Raw genomic sequence first — 20,386 nt, forward strand, 5'->3', positions numbered from 1 at the left:
CTCTGCTTTCATAATAGGAATTCACCACAACCATTATCTATTAAAGCATTCTGTCTTTACATATGTCAATACTTTCTAAAGGGAATGCTGTTATGCACTTTCCCTTTGAAGTGACTTGGCACAAGTCTGTGCTGATTATTATATTCTTAAGTTCTTCAGCTCTAAACTGGCAAAGAAAGGAGAAGACTTACCTTCTGAAAGCCAAGGAATAGCGATTATAAACATACCTCCAGAAATCCAGCACCCACTGCATTTCTTAATAGTGCTAATGAATTCTGTTATTAGGCTAATATTTCAAAACTTAGGTCTACAAGAAAACTCAGATAATAAAATTAATTAATTACATTAATCCATCATAGCTAAAATTAAAATATACTCCTTGGAAGAAAAGCTATGACAGAACTAGACAGGGTATTAAAAAGCAAAGACATCACTTGGCCGACAAAGGTCCGTATAGCCAAAGCTATAGTTTTTCTAGTACTCATGCATGGATCTGAGAGTTAGACAGTAAAGAAGGCTGAGCACCGAAGAATTGATGCTTTCAAATGTTGCACTGGAGAAGACTCTTGAGAGTCCCTTGGACTGCAAGGAGATCAAACCATTCAATCCTAAAGGAAATCAGTCCTGAATATTCATTGGTAGGACTGATGCTGAAGCTAAAGCTCCAATAGTTTGGCCCCCTGATGGGAAGAGCAGACTCATTGGAAAAGACGCTGATACTGGGAAATATTGAAAACAAGAGGAGAAGGGGACAACAGAGGATGAGATGGATGGATGGCATTACCAATTCAATGGACATTGCTTGAGCAAACTCTGGGAGACAGTGAAGGACAGGGAAGCCTGCAGGAAGCTGCAGTCCATGGGGTTGTAAAGAGTCGGACACAACTGAGCAACTGAACACAACAAATCATAACTAAATATTACATTTTCAATGGGAAGTAAAGAAAAAAAACAGTATGGAAAATATTTTCTCATACTGAACAATATTACTGAAGTATGCTTTTGAAATGAGAGCAAATATCAACGTATAAATTAAATTTCTCTAATGAAATGTGCCCATTGACACCAAAAGGTAAGTATGGTGCAATTTATGTTTGTCTTCAAAGTGGATTGAATCACAGGAGTCCACAATAACAAAGTGGATTGAGTATCTCTAATTGTATCTCTAAGGATACAAAGACTCTGACCTTAATTTAGTGAATTACATTTGAATATTTTTCAATATATACTTACTGAACACCTGTTACAGTATAAGGCTCTCACACTTTTGTCATCTAAAAGAAACTTCACTTCCCTAAAAGGAACTTCACCAGACAAACCTGTTGAAAAACAAAAGTAAGTTTATTCTTACTTTATAAGTGAGGACACTACTCTTACAGAGATTTCCTTGCCTCAGAGAAGAAAGAAGGAAAAGTTAGGATATTTATGAGATTTTGGAGTCAGTTTATGGAAGCTCTTTCAATGTGGGGGTGATGGGAGAAGGGGTGACTAGCACTGAAAAATAATTATGATGTAATAGTGTGTATTGGTGGACACTGCAAAGGGAGGGTCTTGAGGTGAGGTTATACAAAGAGAAGAGACTAGAAGACTAAATAGTCGTATAATGCTATGTATTGAAAAGTCTTGATGGCTTGATGTTCATTTAAATGATTTTTCCTGGAAGCTTCTAAATGAACAATAAAGTTATTTTCAACTTATCTTCCCGGTCAAGAGTTTCCCGGAATAGTAAACGTATGTTGGTTGATGAAGACAATGGAATAATAAAGTGATATTGGTGAAGACAGCCTAATGGTGGAGTAGAGTTATGTTAATGTAGAGAATAAGCTGTGTGCTGTAGGTGCTTTCAGCTTCCATTCAAGTGACTCAAAGTTAAATAGGATATAATCACTATTCTAAAAGAACATAGAATATGAAAGTTTTTTATTGAATACTAAAACAGATTTGTTCTGATTATAGAATGTTTAATTATTGATAAAAATAGAGAAAAATGTAAACAAGAAAATGAAAATCACCAAATCCCACCAACATAACAGAGCATTTGACATTCAACATGTTTATGTGTTGTGTTCATTTGCATTTAGTTTATATGTATGGTGGCAGCTCAGATGGTAGAGAATTTGCCTGCAATGCAGAAGACCTGGATTCGATCCCTAGGATGGGAAGTTCCCCTGGAGAAGGAAATAGCAACTTACTCCAGCACTCTTGCCTGGAGAATTCCAGAACAGAGGAGCCTGGTCAGTGAAAGTCCATTGGATCACAAAGTTTGGACATGACTGAGCAGCTAATACACACATGATAAAATATATGTATTTTGTAACCAAAAGTTGAATTCCCATCATCAATAAGCTTCATAGCCAGCTTTATTTTTCACTTAAGAAAAAAGTCCATGAACTTTTCTAATGTAGTTAAATGTTTTCTGAAAACTTGAATTTTTAATGTCTATGTGCGTTTGTATATATTTTAACCTAATTAAGTTAGTGTCTCATTCTGAAGCATCTTTGCTTGCTCAGGGGCAATGAAAATACTTATTTGATATAACTATTTCAAAACATTTGGGTCAGTACTTCTTAGCAGCATCTGTCAATAAAGACAGAGAAGAATGGATGTAAACTTTCATTCATTTGTTGAGCTTAGATCAAAACTGCTAAAATGTAGTCATAAAATTCCTTTAAAGCCTCATCTTTACCCTTTAAAATAATTTTATGATGTTCCCCATAATATGTCAATGTTATTTTTTTTTAAATACTAAGTAATTTTCTCCCAAAGTTTTGAGTAGAGTTGATTCTCTAAGGAGTTTCCAGAGCTTTTAGTATTCATACAATATTAAAACAATTATTCATAAGATTGTCCTGGATTCTGATGAAAAACAAGTCAGTGAGGAATGGAGCCAACTTTAAATATTATGCTTTATTACTGCATTTCAAACAGGAGATTTGGGAAAGGGGGAAAAGGGAAACAAAACATTTGAATTAGTTGAGTCCAATTATTTAGCACCAGTAGCAAGAAAGGTTAATTGACAAGCTCAGCTGAAGTGCACTGAAAGGAAGTAGGAAGATGGTTCATATCAAAAATTAAAAAAAATAAAAATAAATAAAAAGAGAAAGAGAAAGAAGCAACAAGCATTGCATCAGGAAACAGAGATCATAGTAGAAGTGCCCCTTTCATTGTCACTATCACTCCATATTAGCAAAATGCAAATATCAAATAAAAGTAATATTGTAGAAATCTCCTACTCTAAAAAGGAAGTACTAATTTTTAAAAGAGAAGTTTTTGTTACTTTTGGAAACGTTAAGGTCTTAGACTGGTAAATATCTCAAGAGATAAGTGAAGAAACTTTAGAGTGGAATTTTGCAGATAGTAAATATGATGAAAGTGAGAATAGGGACACATCCCTTTTCCTAAAACAATTACAGACATTTAAAGAGGAGGAACAGGAGAAAATTAATACAAAGAATAACGCAAAACTGTGTGGATCGCAATAAACTGTGGAAAATTCTGAAAGAGATGGGAATACCAGACCACCTAACCTGCCTCTTGTGAAATCTGTATGCAGGTCAGGAAGCAACAGTTGGAACTGAACATGGAACAACAGACTGGTTCCAAATAGGAAAAGGAGTACGTCAAGGCTGTATATTGTCACCCTGCTTATTTAACTTACATGCAGAGTACATCCTGAGAAACGCTGGACTGGAAGAAACACAAGCTGGAATCAAGATTGCCTGGAGAAATATCAATAACCTCAGATATGCAGATGACACCACCCTTATGACAGAAAGAGAAGAGGAGCTAAAAAGCCTCTTGATGAAAGTGAAAGAGGAGAGTGAAAAAGTTGGCTTAAAGCTCAACATTCAGAAGACGAAGATCATGGCATCCGGTCCCATCACTTCATGGGAAATAGATGGGGAAACACTAGAAACAGTGTCAGACTTTATTTTTGGGGGCTCCAAAATCACTGCAGATGGTGACTGCAGCCATGAAATTTAAAGACGCTTACTCCTCGGAAAAAAAGTTATGACCACCCTAGATAGTATATTCAAAAGCAGAGACATTACTTTGCCGACTAAGGTCCGTCTAGTCAAGGCTATGGTTTTTCCAGTAGTCATATATGGATGTGAGAGTTGGACTGTGAAGAAGGCTGAGCGCCGAAGAATGGATGCTTTTGAACTGTGGTGTTGGAGAAGACTCTTGAGAGTCCCTTGGACTGCAAGGACATCCAACCAGTCCATTCTGAAGGAGATCAGCCCTGGGATTTCTTTGGAAGGAATGATGCTAAAGCTGAAGCTGCAGTACTTGGACACCTCATGAGAAGAGTTGACTCATTGGAAAAGACTCTGATGCTGGGAGAGATTGGGGGCAGGAGGAGAAGGGGACGACAGAGGATGAGATGGCTAGATGGCATCACGGACTCAATGGACATGAGTCTGAGTGAACTCCTGGAGATGGTGATGGACAGGGAGGCCTGGCGTGCTGCGATTCATGGGGTCACAAAGAGTTGGACACGACTGAGCGACTGAACTGAACTGAACACAAAACTTAGATGACTTTAAGATCCTGATGAAATTAGAGAAGTGCATCAGACAGAAACAGAAGGGTGGAATTTCCAAAGTCATAAATTTTATTTTTTCAACAATAGTGATTGGAGCTGTTCTCACTGGAGTTAGATACTACACTTAATTCAGGACTTTAGCAAGTAGGAATACAAGAGTTTAGGAAGACCTCTACAGCTTATTTACTACTTGTTGCCAAGTTTGTACCCTTAAAGTACATCAGTTTTATATTCCCCCTCCTCCATCCTCTGCTAAACATTGTTTCACTCTATGTTTTTATAAGTTTGACTTTCTTACGTCTCATGTAAGTGACATCTTGTGTTTGTGTGTGTGAGTGTATGCATGTGTGTGTGAGTCACTCAGTTATGTCCAACTCTGCAACCCCATGGACTTTAGCCCAACAGGCTTCCTCCATGGAATTCTCTAGGTAAGAATACTGGAGGGGCTTGCCATTTCCTTATCTGGGGGATCTCCTCAACCCAAGGATTGAACCTGGGTCTCCTGCATTACAGGCAGATTCTTTACCACCTGAGCTACCTGGGAAGCAAGTGACATCATACAGTACTTGTTTTACTTAGTCTGACTTATCTCAGCAGAATGTGCTCAAGGTCCATCCATTTGTTGAAAATGGCAGAGTTTCTTTCCTGACTTTCCAGCTTTTCTGATGGCTGAGTAATACTCCATTGTGTATATATACCAGGTCCTTTCTTATCCATTCATCTATTAATGGACCCTTGGGTTGTTTCTATGTCTTGGCTATTGCAAATAGTGCTGCAATGAACATGGCAGTGAGTGCATAAAAAGGTATAGAGACACATGAATAGACTCCTAACACATTATGAATGGAAATCAAAAGAAATTAAAATAAGACAAAGAGAGACAATTTGTAATGTTCTCAGTAATTTTGTTTTGTTTTTGACAATGATTTTTATTTTAAAAAAAATTCTTAATTGGAGGATAATTGCTTTACAGTGTTGTGTTAGTTTCTGCCTCCAGTTCAGTTCAGTTGCTCAGTCGTGTCTGACTCTTTGCGATCCCATGAATTGCAGCACGCCAGGCCTCCCTGTTCATCATCAACTCCAGGAGTTCACTCAGACTCACGTCCATCGAGTCTGTGATGCCATCCAGCCATCTCATCCTCTGTCGTCCCCTTCTCCTCCTGCCCCCAATCCCTCCCAGCATCAGAGTCTTTTCCAGTGAGTCAACTCTTCACATGAGGTGGCCAAAGTATTGGAGTTTCAGCTTTAGCATCATTCCTTCCAAAGAAATCCGAGGGCTGATCTCCTTCAGAATGGACTGGTTGGATCTCCTTACAGTCCAAGGGACTCTCAAGAGTCTTCTCCAACACCACAGTTCAAACGCATCAATTCTTCAGTGCTCAGCCTTCTTCACATTCCAAGGCTATGGAAAAACCATAGCCTTGACTAGACGGACCTTAGTCGGCAAAGTAATGTCTCTGCTTTTGAATATGCTATCTAGGTTGCTCATAACTTTCCTTCAATGACGCAAATAAAAATTTGGAACACTTCAGAAGTTTCCATGTCATCGTTGCACAGGGGCCATGCTAATCTTCTCTGCATTATTCCAATTTTAGTATAATGCTGCCAAAGCAACCATGTTTAATTTATTGACAGGAGAAGATTAGAATAGAGGAAAGAAATCAATTGCACTGTAGTTGATTCCTCTTGAAGGAATAGAATCCTTCTGGTATAGGAACCAATGGCTACATCTCATCTCAAAGGGATATCTCTCCCAACTGTATTTAAATTCAGTAATAAGCACTTGAAAACTGGTATGGATTAACCAGAATCCTGAAGAAACAGAAACTACCTTTCAACATTCAGGTATTATTCGTACTTTCTTTACTTTTTCCTCTAGGCTAAAACTTTGCATAACCAAGGAAAACTATTGCCTCTTCTGCTGTGGGCTTAAATTAGGATGCCAAGAACAGATAATATATTGAATCCTAGGGAGTGCTTTATCTTATCTGCTACTGCTAAGTCGCTTCAGTCGTGTCCGACTCTGTGCGACCCCATAGACGGCAGCCCACCAGGCTCCCCAGTCCCTAGGATTCTCCAGGCAAGAACACTGGAGTGGGTTGCCATTTCCTTCTCCATTATCTTATCTAAGATAACTCAATTATCATTAAACTGTAGGTCCTTAGATTAAAGAGATAATTGAACATTGGTCAAAAAAAAGGACAGCGAGAAGAAATAGGAAGTTAGGGAAATGCACTCCTATACACAATTCAAATATTTCCAAGAAATTTAGTATATATATATTTTTGCCTCTCATTAAAATAATTAGCTTTTCTCAGATGTATTATACTGTAGTCTAAGTAAAAATCAGATATTCAAAAATAGTTTTGAGAAATAGTAAAATAAAACAATATAAAAATTTTAAAGCAGCTTATTTATTATGTGATAATAATGATAACACCTCACCATATAGTAGAGAAATTAATAAATATAAATACTCAAGGACACAACAAATATAAAAAGAAGTATGATGAATATTTATTCTGTTGAAAGAGAGATTTCTAAAAACAGATAAAATGTCAGAAATACAGAATAAGTTCTTGCTTCTTGAGCATTGTCAGCTACACACTGGCCCTTGCCATGGGTGCTTGCAATCTACCTCTTCAAGGATTAAATCATGTCCTGCTGCAGCTGCTATCTCCATCACCCCCTGAAGGAGTTCAGGATGGAGAGCAGAAATGATGCACTTTGTGGTCCTGGAAAATTGATAGGGCAGGTCTTTAGATAGGGCAGGTCTTTCCCATCACTTCAGGGGAAATAGATGGGAAAACAGTGGAAACAGTGTCAGATTTTTTTGGGGGGGGGGGTGGGGGCTCCAAAATCACTGCAGATGGTGACTGCAGCCATGAAATTTAAAGACGCTTACTCCTCAGAAAAAAAGTTATGACCACCCTAGATAGTATATTCAAAAGCAGAGACATTGCTTTGCTGACTAAGGTCCGTTAGTCAAGGCTATGGTTTCTCCTGTGGTCATGTATGGATGTGAGAGTTGGACTGTGAAGAAAGCTGAGCGCCGAAGAACTGATGGTTTTGAACTGTGGTGTTGGAGAAGACTCTTGAGAGTCCCTTGGACTGTAAGGAGATCCAACCAGTCCATTCTGAAGGAGATCCGCCCTGGGAGTTCTTTGGAAGGAATGATGCTAAAGCTGAAACTCCAGTAATTTGGTCACCTCATGCGAAGAGTTGTCTCATTGGAAAAGACTCTGATGCTGGGAGGGACTGGGGGCAGGAGGAGAAGGGGACGACAGAGGATGAGATGGCTGGATGGCATCACTGACTCGATGGACATGAGTCTGAGTGAACTCCGGGAATTGGTGATGAACAGGGAGGCCTGGCGTGCTGCGATTCATGGGGTCACAAAGAGTCGGACACGACTGAGTGACTGAACTGAACTGAACTGAGGTCTTTAGATAGATATTCTCAGGAACTGATTTTATGAGCCCAATTCTTGTCTCTCCTCGTACCTAGAAAAACACCAAATCCTTCATGGTGACCACTGTTTCTTGTGATTAGCAGAATCTTCAAGAAGATTCAACTTAATACAGAGTTGTTGAAGAATAAATTTTGGTACTTTGGCACTTTATGCAGTTTTCATTGTGCTGACATGAAGAGATCTCCAAAATGTAGTGTTATCTAAAAAAAGCCAGAAGTAGAAAAATATCTGTACTGATTTATATGTATAAACTGTATAGTATACACCCATGAAGATATATTGAACTGTTGAATGTCTAGAGAAATGATCTTAACAATAATGACTGTGGCTAGTTCTAGGGAGAGTAGTAGGGTCTTTTTTTCTTCTTTTTTTTGTGCTCAGTCATGTTTGACTCTTTGTGACACCCTGGACTGTAGCCCACCAGTCTCCTCTCTCTATGGGATTTTCTGGGCAGCAATGCTAGAATGGGTTGCCATTTCCTACTCCAGGGGATCTTCCTGACCCAGGGATTGAACCCTTGTCTCTTGCATCTCCTACATTGGCAGGTGGATTCTCTACCATTGTGCCACTTGGGAACAGTATCAGGGTAGGGGTGTTTGAGTATGGATGCCTTTACTTTTATCCTAAGTGAAAAAAAAAAAAAAAAGGGAAGTCACTCAGTTGTGTCTGACTCTTTGTGACCCCATGGACTGTAGCCTACTATGCTCCTCTGTCCATGGGATTTTCCAGGCAAGAATACTGGAGTGGGTTGCCATTTCCTTCTCTGGGAGATCTTCCCGACCCAAGGATTCAACCCCGGTCTTCTGCATTGTAGGCAGACTCTTTACCATCTAAGCCACCAGGGAAATCTGGCTCCCCAAATGGCTAAGAGGGTAAAGAATCTGCCTCTAATTCAGGAGACATAAGAGATATGAGTTAAATCCCTAAGTAAAGAAGTTCTCCTGGAGAAGGGCATGGCAACCCACTTCAGTATTCTTGCCTCGATTATCCCATGGACAGAGGAACCTGGTGGGCCACAGTCCATAGGGTCACAAAGAGTCAGACACAACTGAATGACAAGGCATGCATGCATTTTTACTTTATCCATGCCTGCATTGGTTGAATTTTTCCAATGACCGTATATTATTTTCATAATAAAATAAAACTTGAACCTGTTTAGACATTAAGCTCAGCATAAGTGCTATAGATATAACAGAAAGCACACTTTCTAATAATGATGTTGAATTTAAAGAAGGCAGAGGAGTTTCTGAATGTCTTCAACTGGTCAAATTTCAGGAAAAAAAAAAGCTTTCTAATTTGAGCAAAGAAAATTGATATAATTTTTCAAATAATTCTGGCAAAGGGAAAGGTTACTCTGAATTATCTAGAAGATAAATCTATTTTTCCACTTCCTGGGACAGTGGGCAGCAGAACATGTTGAAGTATAAACGTTTTTAACATAGTCATAAATGTTCTGCATCTTATATTCCATCCGTAATGGCAACTCTTTCTTCCTCAGTAATGAGTTATCTCCAGGTCATGCAATCACAGGGCCTTTGGAATACCATTTCTGGTGTTATCACATCTCTCAAGAAGCTTTCTTTCTGTAAAGTCAAAATAGACAAAATGCAATCAATCTATTAATTAGTCAATGTTACCAAATGGAAACTATAATAAAGGAGCCAAATAAGAGTTACAATTCCAGGAATCTTTTTGGATAAAGCAGATGGCTTTCTTCATTATGAAAAAAGGCGTGTAACAGTTAATCTTATTTCTTTAATGGAAGTTAGGTATTATCTACTTGGCATGTCTGTTTTCTTTAACTTTAAACAGTTACCAAAAATGTAACAACATATTAAAATTTTTTTTCCTGGTGCATTAGGAGTTTCAGTAATTTGATGCAACTAATTGTAAATTTAAAATATTGAGATTTATAACTATATTTTAAATATGGGGACAGGTTCTTTTGTTGTAAATATAAAGCCACTTTTTAAATACTTTCCATAAAGCATACTTGTTAAAACAACTTATATGGTCACAAATTCAACAGAAGTTTATCAAGTGAAATCTGTTGGTTAGTCTGGTTCATGATAAAAGGGAAACCAATGGAAAACCAGGAAAATATACCTCTAAAGTGATGTGGAAGACACCCTAAAGATTCAGATATTGTTATCATGGAACTTCCCATGCCTTCAGCCCAAATCTATCTATTATAACCTTCTGGTTATTTTTGTATTTTGATGAACTTGTAACTACTGGTAAAAAGAAGGCTAAATTAGCATTTATGCCTCTAAAGCAGCTACTACTAATTTCAGATTGAGAGGACAATGAGCTAATGCATTAATCTGATAACCATGTGAATATGGAGAAGACCTTCCATATCACATTTTAATAACAACTAACAATTAGGGCACACTTATTACATTTCTGAAGCTTCTTAAGTATCTCATTTCATGTTTCTTATAGAAAGTCATTTTCACTAATATTTTCACTTGCCTCATCTAAGTGAAAAAACTTGGAGGGGACCACTCACTGCAAAACCCAGTGTTATTCAGCTTTAAATTAGTTCAGAATATCTCCATCCAGGAGCAAGGCAAAGCCAGGCAGAACATTAAGACCTGCTCCTCAGATCATGGAATTTACAGCTTAGGATAGTAGACCCACAAATCTGAGCTGTTGACTCTGTGCCTCTCCCAAAATATACTATAGAAAGATCTCCCCCTTCTTTCACCTCAACCTCTATCATTTACCTCCAGGTTTCTATTGGTCAATACTAATGTAAATTCCTTTCTCATTTAGGATTTTGAAAAATAAGACTAACAATATTAACATAATTTGTTCTGGGTAATTCCAAGTTATATTGTTATATTGGATTCAATATAAACCTTCACGCCATAATCTAACAGGTATTAGTATCATCATATCATCAATGAACACACACCATCCTTAAAATAAATAAGTGAACAGGAGCAGCTTAACCCTGCATAAAGCTGGCAAAAAATAAACCAATGCAGCACATTCTTTTCTATCAGTTATATTAATATATCTATGGTATATTTTAGAAATTACTGCCTGTTTTAAGATTTTATTTTAAAACTATTCAAGTTTTATGGCACTTTTGACAATCTCAAACCTTTTCTAAATACATGATGTTTTAGAAGGTTATTTATGGAGGCAGTACATGCTCACAACTTAGGACTTCACTATAAATTCAGTAAATATTACTTAAGGATATACTGTCGAATGAGCAGCATGATTAATGGGAGAGGCCTGAGGATAGCCTATTCTACTTATAATGAAGATGAGAAATTTATACTTTCTAAGTTATGGCATAAAGGCACATCAAGCCCAAATAAGTGCATTAGAGTATTTAAGAACCATATTCAAATGGTCTTCTTTTTAGATTTCTTTAAATAAAAATTTCATGACAGTAAAAAGAGCTGGGGTGAATTCAAAGATAAAGACCATTATTTGCCCTCCTCTGACAGTGTCTCACCAAGGTATTTAGAAAGCCTGGTGAGTGTGTTATCCAAACACTTTGTAGTCCCAGCTCAGCGGGCATCCACCCCCTCTGTGCCAGGTTGCCCTGCCTCTCCTGTGGTTATACTGTTTTTCGACTGTCATTTTTATTGAAAAATAAAAGCTAAATTGGAGTTTCAGAATACCTTCCATTTAACTCCTTTAATAAAATGGGAAAGATGAAAGCAACCTAGTCACAAGAGAAGTGTTTTTGAAAGCTATGCCTTGGATATCAGAGATGCAGAAATAAAAGGCTGCTTCAAAAATAGAGCCCACTGGCTTAGCTCTGGCCCTCTGCAGCTCTTCTCCTGTACTAAACCTGCTTTTAGCTTTAATTTTTTATTCAAAAGTTAAATGGGAGACATGAAATAGTTTGGATCAAATATCACAACAAATGAGAAATGTGCAGCAAATGATTCTTTTAAATGCATTATTCTTATGTCCTGGGCCAGACGACTTTGTCAGGCAATTCTGTTTACGTCTGTTGGAAAAGAGAATATTTCTTATATATATTTACTTACAGAAATCTTTTCACTAATCCTATTGAAAGATTAGCATTTCTAAATGTTTGCCCCGCTTAATATACTCATCAACATAATAAAAATTCTGAGACATATTATGCTAAAACAAGAGTGTATTTAATTTTGTATTTGCTTAACTTATTTGCCCATGGAATCTTTTAAAACTTTACATTTATAAATGTCCCAGGGTGCTAGTTTGGAGGTATTGTGCTAATCCTGTTATACCACTAAAATAGTTTTAAAATCTTTCCAAGAGAAAGCATCCACTTAGCAGTGTAATTATAGCTCTACTTAGAGTATTTATGTTGATCGTTGAATTAATACCTAACATAGATCAATAACTCTTTGGCTAATAGTAGTATCTAAATGCAAATTAGCTGAGAGATATTAGTATTCAAGACAGCATAACTCAAAGATGTCTAAATTTGGTGTTAAATATTTTTCTACACTGACAAATATAACTTGAAACATGGAAGATGATGTAGTAGAATCTGGCAAAGAAAACGGATTTATAGAGTTCTTTAATTTTGAACAAAAATTTGATTTTGTTATTAAGTTGATAATCTAGATCTATACTGTTTAATAACCTCAGTGCTCTGCTCTATTGTTCCTGTAATATTGAGCTAATAATTTAATGATGGTGACTCAAAAATATTCTGAGTTGTATTTTATTGTCTTAATAAAGGAAAGATGCAATTTGAGATTGTAATATTCTCTCTGGCTCTTCTACATCACAAATATATGTATATATGTTAATATATAAATTAAACATATATATATATATTTAAAGGACCCCCATTTCAGACAATTGATAGTATTCTAACCAATTAAAGACAAATGGGGAAATGGAAGATATAATTATATTGAATATGTCTCTCAGGCTAAGAGGATAAGACAGAACTGATGAAAGATGATTTGTAAAGGAACAACTACTTTGCCATGGCTGCTCGATGCTGAGGAGTGTGCTAAAAGCACTCCAGTGGCCTTCAATTAGAGCTGTCTCATTACTGTGAGCATAGCATTATTTTAAATTTGCTTTTTATATTTAATTAAATAACACCTACCCTACAAAGTACCTCTTACTGCCCATGCCAGCATTTTGTATGACTACCTTCAAAATAAGTTTCATAGAATAGGCAAAGAATATACAGAAAGCAATTACTTTTGCTTTATGGACCAAAAAAAAAAAAAAAGGAAAGAATAAGAAATTCAGCAGCCTGTCTTTTGATCCTATGAAACGACCTCTTATTAAAAAAGCACCATTATACTTAATAATTACATAATTTTCCCTAGGATCCAATGAAAAGCGAAGAAGAATGTTTCAGCAATGCTCAAATGTAAATAGCTTTACCATTGTCTTATGGTTTTCAATAGGGCATAAATGATCTAATTCAAATTGTGATCTTTACCAAATCATGTTGCGCATGGTGGTATTCTCTTACTTTCTTCTTTTAATTTTCTTTGGCACATACCCTGGTCAGAGATAAAGGGATAACTTTGAAGGCATTAAATGCCATATTGTGTTTCAAGTATTCAAAGAAAAGTTTCCTTTATGCCATAACATTACTCTTGAATATGTGAAGTAGAAAAGTATGTAATCATAGAAACTCTAATTTAGTCACTTAATTTGACATCAATTTTCACAATGTGAGACAATGTCTTTATTTTTAGAGTACATTTTAGTCTAGAGATCATAGCACATACTTTCTTCAAGATTTGCTAAAATAAAATTAATTCATTATGTAGTACAGAACTTTATTGTTTAATTTGCCTTAATTTGGTTAAAATGGTGTATTTCTAGAATCATTGACTTTTTTATTATCTGTAAACTAAAGAAGCCTAAATACAGTGGTTGTTTTTCTGCCTACACAAGTGTGTACTGCATGTTCAAGGCATTTTACTAATTGAATAGACAAGTACATATGTAGTGAAAATGTGTGTTGCTATTTAGTTCCTCAGCCATGTCCGACTCTTTGGTGACCCATGGACTATAGCCCACCAGGCTTCTCTATCCATGTGATTTCCTAGGCAAGAATACTGGAGTGAGTTGCCATTTCTTTCTCCAGAAGATCTTCCCCACCCAAGAACTGAATGTGAGTCTCCTACTTGATAGGTGGATTTTCTACCAGTGGGCCATCAGGGAAGTGTGTATATACACTAAACATTTTATCTGAAAAGGCAAGAGAAAATATATGTGAGTTAATTGTAAGTTGATGATGCAATTAGTAATATTTGTCTTCTATCACTAGATATGTTTGGTGAGACTCACTCTTCAGCAGGGAACAAAATTATACATTATAGTAAGATAGTATTTAATTTTGGCACACGTCCATATTAAATGACACTAGGCATGATTGGTGACTTGCTTTGGGTTTATTTTGCTTTTGTTGTTCTAGGTTCTTGAGATAGTTTAGATTATAAGCTTTTCTAATATATGAATTTGGTGATATAAATGTTATTCTCTGTACTGCTCTAGCTGTGCCAAACAAGTGTTGGTATATTGCATTTTCATTTGCTTCAATGTATTTTTAAAAATTTTGTTCATTTTTTGATGCAGTGTATTGGTTAGTTTTTCAGTGATTGGATATTTTCCTATTATATAGGAATTATATAAATATAATACATAAATATAATTCCTGTATTTCCACTGATTTCTAGTTTGGTTCATTTGTGGTCAGAGAACACATTATCAGTCAGTTCAGTTCAGTCGCTCAGTCGGGTCTGACTCTTTGAGACCACAGCACACCAGGCTACCCTGTCCATCATCAACTCCCGGAGCTTGCTCAAACTCAGGTCCATTGAGTTGGTGATACCATCCAACCATCTCATCCTCTGTCATCCCCTTTTCCTCCTGCCTTCAATCTTTCCCAGTGTCAGGGTCTTTTCCAATGTCAGTTCTTTGCATCAGGTGGCCAAAGTATTGGAGCTTCAGCTTCAGCATCAGTCCTTCCAATGAATATTCAGGACTGATTTCCTTTAAGATTGATTTGTGTGATCTCCCTGCAGTCCAAGGGACTCTCAAGAGTCTTTTCCAACACCATAGCTCAAAAGCATCAATTCTTCAGTGCTCAGCTTTCTTTATGGTCCATCTGTCACATCCGTACATGCCTACTGGAAAAACCATATCTTTGACTACATGGACCTTTGTTGGCAAAGTAATGTCTCTGCTTTTTAATATGCTGTCCAGGTTGGTCATAACTTTTCTTCCAAGCAGCAAGGGTCTTTTAAGTTCATAATTGGAGTCACCATCTGCAGTGATTCTATAGCCTGAGAAAATAATGTCTGTCACTGTTTCCATTGTTTCCCCATCTATTTGCCATTAAGTGATGGGACCAAATGCCATGATCTTTGTTTTTTGAATGCTGGATTTTGAACACATTCCAAATGAAATCAATTATTAAACCTCAAATTAAATTTCTGACCCTTGTTTTATGGCAGTGTATAGACTATTTTGGTATATGCTCCATGGGCACCACTGAATTTTCTCTTGCTGATTTTCTATCTAGTTATTCTATCAACTGTTGAGAGAAGGTCTCTGAAATCTTTAGCTATAGTTGTGAATTTATCTACATCTCTTTTTAGTTCTATTAGTTTTTACTTCATGTATTTTGCAGCTCTGTTCCTGGTGCATACACATTTTTGATTACTGTTCTTCATGATAGCTTGGCCCTTTTTCATTATATTATATCCCTCCTGATCTCTAGTAATTTTAAATTAGTCAATTCTGGTTTTTTAAGTTAATATTTAATGATATAACGTTTGCCATCCTTCCACTTTAACCTGCCTGCATTGTTATATTTAACTTAGTTTCTTATAGACAGTATATAGTTGCCTCATGTTTTAAAAAGAATTCTGCCAGTCTCTGTTTTTTTAAACTGATGCATTTAGATCATTGTTTGATTTAATTATTAATATATTTATGCTTAAGTCTATAATTTTTTTTCTATTTTTTAATTTTTCTCCTTTTTTTGAATGTTCTTTTTATGGGATATTTCAAATCATTTTTAGAATTTCAATTTGAATTATGTATGGGATTTTTGAGTATATCTTTTTGTAGTTTTTTCAATGGTTTCTCAAAATATTATATATACATAACTTACAGTTTACTGGTGGTATCATTTTAGCAGTTCCTGTGAAGTGTGGAATCCTTACTTCACTTTACATCTCTTTATCCTCCTTCATTTATAATATAATTGTCAAATATTTCCTCTACATATATTTAGAGCCATGTCAAGTGGTATTATAACTTTTGTTCCATCCATCAAGCATTATTTGGAAAACTAAAGCAGAGAGAGAAAGTTTATTATATAATTCCATATTTTTGCCTACTCTAGTCCTTCTTCCATTATGATGTTCCCAAATTTCTTTCCTTATCATTCTTTCCTGTTTATAGAACTTCCTCTAGCTCTTCTCTTGGTGTAGGTCTGCTGGCAAAAATTCTTCTGGTTTTCCTTTGTCTGGATAGCCCCTGCATTTCTGAAGGATACTGTCACTGGACTTAAGATAACTAGCTGACAGTTTTCTCACAACACTTGAAAAATGTTGTGCCATTTTCTTTAAACTTTCATAGTTTCTAACAAAAAAACTGCTGTCAAACTGTTTTGCTTCTTTAGATAAGGTATCATTTCTCCCCTGATGTTTTCAAACGTTGTCTTTGGGTTTTGTTTTCAGAAGTTTGAATATAGTGTCTTATTTTGGATTTGGGGGATTTATCCCATTTAGCTCAACTTCTTGAATCTTTAAATGTTTTAGTATGTCTTTTGCCAATTTTGGAAACTTATTTCAGCCATTATTTTCCAATTACTATTTCATTTCCCCGCTTCCCCCTTTTCTATCTGGACTATAATGATGCAAATGTTAACTCTATTATCAAAGTCTCAGAGATCTCTGAAACTGTGTTCAGTTTTTAAGTGTATTTTCTTTGTTTCTCACATTGGGTAAATCTATTGTTCTTCGACTTATCAGATTCTTCCTCTGTCCCCTTCTGCTTTTGAGCACATCTGTTTGAGTGTTTATTTCAATTATTGTGTTTATCAGTTTAAAAAAAAAATCCATTTGTAGACATTTCCTATTTTTCAGGTTTGTTTTAAACACCTTTGTAATTGTCTACTGAAGAAATTTTATGATGACTGCTTTTAACATACAGTTCTAACATCTCTGTCATTTAGGTGTTGGCATCTGTTGAGTGCCTTTTTTTCTTTTTCCTAGTTAGTCTGAGATCTTCTTAGTTCTTGTCTGACAGTTTCATATTGAAGCCTGAGCACTTAGGCATTATGTAATGGGATTCTGGATCTTATTTAAATCAGTTTTGTATGGCTTCCTTTGACACTTCTCTAACAAGAGAAGAGGACAAAAGCTCCCGCCTTCTAGGTGGCAGGAAATGCAGTACAGCTTCCCCTGTTGCCTCCTTTGAGACTCAAGGAAATGGGTCAGCATTATTGCAGAGCAGGGGTGGGAGCTCATGTTCCTCACTAGGCCTCCACTGGCCCCTCTTTGAATGGAAGAAGTAGGAGCACCTCGTTGGTATTCCTCACTTGATCTTCATTAACATCATTCCACTAGCCCCACAGAAATGGTGATGTGGCTTCATTAACACTAAACAATGCAAAATTTCTGACTCTACACTAGTCCTCCTTTGCTATTCTCCACTATGGAGGGGGAAGAACCTTGTTACTGCTATATAACCCTGGAATTCCACGATTCCCACAGTGCAGTATTTACACCAAAGTGTTAGAAGGCTCATTACCAACTGTCAGGGGTGATCCACAGCCCTCTACCTGGTCTTGTATGACATCACAGCAGCAGGTGGATTGAGGCATCTCATTTTATTCTGGTAAGTGTGGAAGTCTAGGATCGTCAACCAGCCTTGGCTGGTGTGACTGGGGGTGGGTCATTTGTTCGGTGATCTTTTGGTTGGCATAGAATGGTTACCGCCTAAACATTTTTTGTTTTACTGGGGTGTGTGCTCAGTTGCTTAGTCGTGTCCAGCTCTTTGTGATCCCATGAACTGTAGCTGCCAGGCTCCTCTGTCTGTGAGCTTTTTCAGCAAGAATACTGGAGTGGGTTGACATTTCCTCCTCCAGGGGCTCTTCTTGACCCAAGGATCAAGCCAACATCTCCTGTATTGGCAGGCAGACTCTTTTCCACTGAGCTACTTGGGAAGACCCTTACTGGGCTACCACTTTGCTGATATTTGGCAGCAAGAATAGCCTTTCAGTGGACCCTTTATGGTTTGTATTTGTTGGTATTTCCAGGTCACCACCTTCTTTAGCTCCAAGTTTGGCTATATAAAACAAAAAGAATATCTAGTAAACTCACCACTGTGTCATTTTTTTGGGTCCCGATGCCTTCATCTTTCCAGCTTCCAGTCTTTCTATGTTCCTTTTCTAAATATGTAATATCTAGGGCTTTGAATTGTACTTAATAGAACAAAGAGGAAAAAAGTACATTTATTCCATAATTCCAGAACTAGCTACCACTTGATTTATTTTTCTGTAGCTGTGAATATATATTATGTTTCTTTTTCTGAGAAAATTTAACTCATTATTTCAAAAGGACATGATAGAAGTCTCTTAGTTATACATTGCATAATATTCCTGGTTATCATTATTTAAGGGAATTATACTACTCAAAATATCACAGATTTGTAATGATATACCATACACCTATGGACATTGCTCAAACGTACCCACAGAATCTCCAGGCACCCCTCTTGTAGTACAGCTAAAACTACCCAGCCCTTATCTGTTTTCTGTTCTGGCTTTAACATAGCATATTATTTGAAGAAAAATTATTCAGATGTCTAAAAAAAGTTTAGAAATACTTAAATCCAACTTTTTTCAAATGGATTTTTACAAAGTATTAAGCTCTACTGGATATTTGAATGATTATTTTCTCAGCTATCTCCAGAATGAGAAATAACTAGTAACATTTTAAAGTAGATGAGCTTTCCTGGCAGCTGAGAGGGGAAAGTATCTGCTTGCAATACAGGAGACCCAGGTTTGATTCCTGGGTTAGGAAGATCCCCTGGAGAAAAGAAGGGCTACCCATTCCAATATCCTTCCCTGGAGAATTCCATGGACTGAGGAGCCTGGCAGGTTACAGTCCATGAGGTTGCAAAAAGTAAAACATGACTGAGTGACTAACATTTTCACTTCCTAAAATGGGTACATAGAAATTCATTCATTACACACAATAAAAATCCTAGCATATTGGGGATTAATTCCATTTTAAAACCAAAGTGAAAAGTGTTATAACTATAACATATTGTCAAGAGTTTTGCCAGGATATATTACAGAGAACTAAAAGCTTAAAACAGCAGCTGGTGCTGTTTCAAATATGAAAAGATAATTAATTATGCCAATCAACTTGAAAAATAAATTTATTTATATTCTGAGGAAGCAGAAGCAGCTTTTAAGCATCTAATAAAATGATGCTCACACTAATTACAAAGGGAAACCAGCTGTATTAACAGTGCTAAGTATTTACTTAAAACTTAAATACCAAGATTGAGTATATTATCAAGTTTGTGAATGTCTTCCTAAATTCACCAAAAAAAGTATTGACCAATGCACATAGAATGTATTAAAAGTATAAAAATTTATTATCTGACAAGGTTTGAAAGCCTTAATAATCAAATTTAAAGAGTACTCATTTTTCTCCCTGTTCACAGATGAGAAGGATACAACTTTTCATCTTTCATCTAGATTTTAATTAACCCACAAGAGCCACTCTATAACTATGCCACTCAAGTTCATCCTCACTGGAAACAAGATGATGGTATGAGGGTTAGTTCCATATCTACTGTAACTCAGAAGACAGGAAATGTATCCCCTTCAGTATTCTCCCGGGAAGTCTAATGACACAATGAAAGTAACTAGAAGGACATGTAGATTATAGTGAAATGGGTCACTCAGAATAGCCTTACCCAAGCTGGAACCATAGGTTTTCCTCAGCTCTTATTATCAAAAAATATATGGATGAACATAGAGATGGAAAGAAGCAAACATATTAAGTACAGTAAAAATGTCTGCTTCAATGAACTTGTCAACATTGCCTGAATTATGAAGTACAGATACAGATATTTACCCAGAGAGTTCCCTAGCATCATTAAATGTTCTGAGTACTGGTCAGACTCTGGATTTCTATATTGACAGCAATATTTTAAGAACATTTTGTGCAAATCAACAGTAGCATAGATTCTCAGTTAGTTAAGGGATACAAAAAGGAACACATCATAGTAGCAGAATATTTGACATCAAATAAGCTTAATTTCATTGTCAAAGAGCTATTTTCTGTTAGAAGACAGAAATTATTTTATTTGTTTGTTTGTTTCAGAATTTTTTTTTT

At 36.4% G+C, this 20,386-nt stretch overlaps 1 non-coding gene across 1 annotated transcript; it reads right to left on the bottom strand.

Moving 5' to 3' along the window:
- Window positions 1-6,058: 6,058 nt before the first annotated feature.
- Window positions 6,059-6,162, bottom strand: LOC138446354 (U6 spliceosomal RNA). Its single transcript, XR_011259291.1, has one exon. It is a non-coding gene; the product is annotated as a U6 spliceosomal RNA (small nuclear RNA).
- Window positions 6,163-20,386: the final 14,224 nt, after the last annotated feature.

This window comes from Ovis canadensis, chromosome 9, assembly GCF_042477335.2.
Source record: "Ovis canadensis isolate MfBH-ARS-UI-01 breed Bighorn chromosome 9, ARS-UI_OviCan_v2, whole genome shotgun sequence".
NCBI lineage: Eukaryota > Metazoa > Chordata > Mammalia > Artiodactyla > Bovidae > Ovis > Ovis canadensis.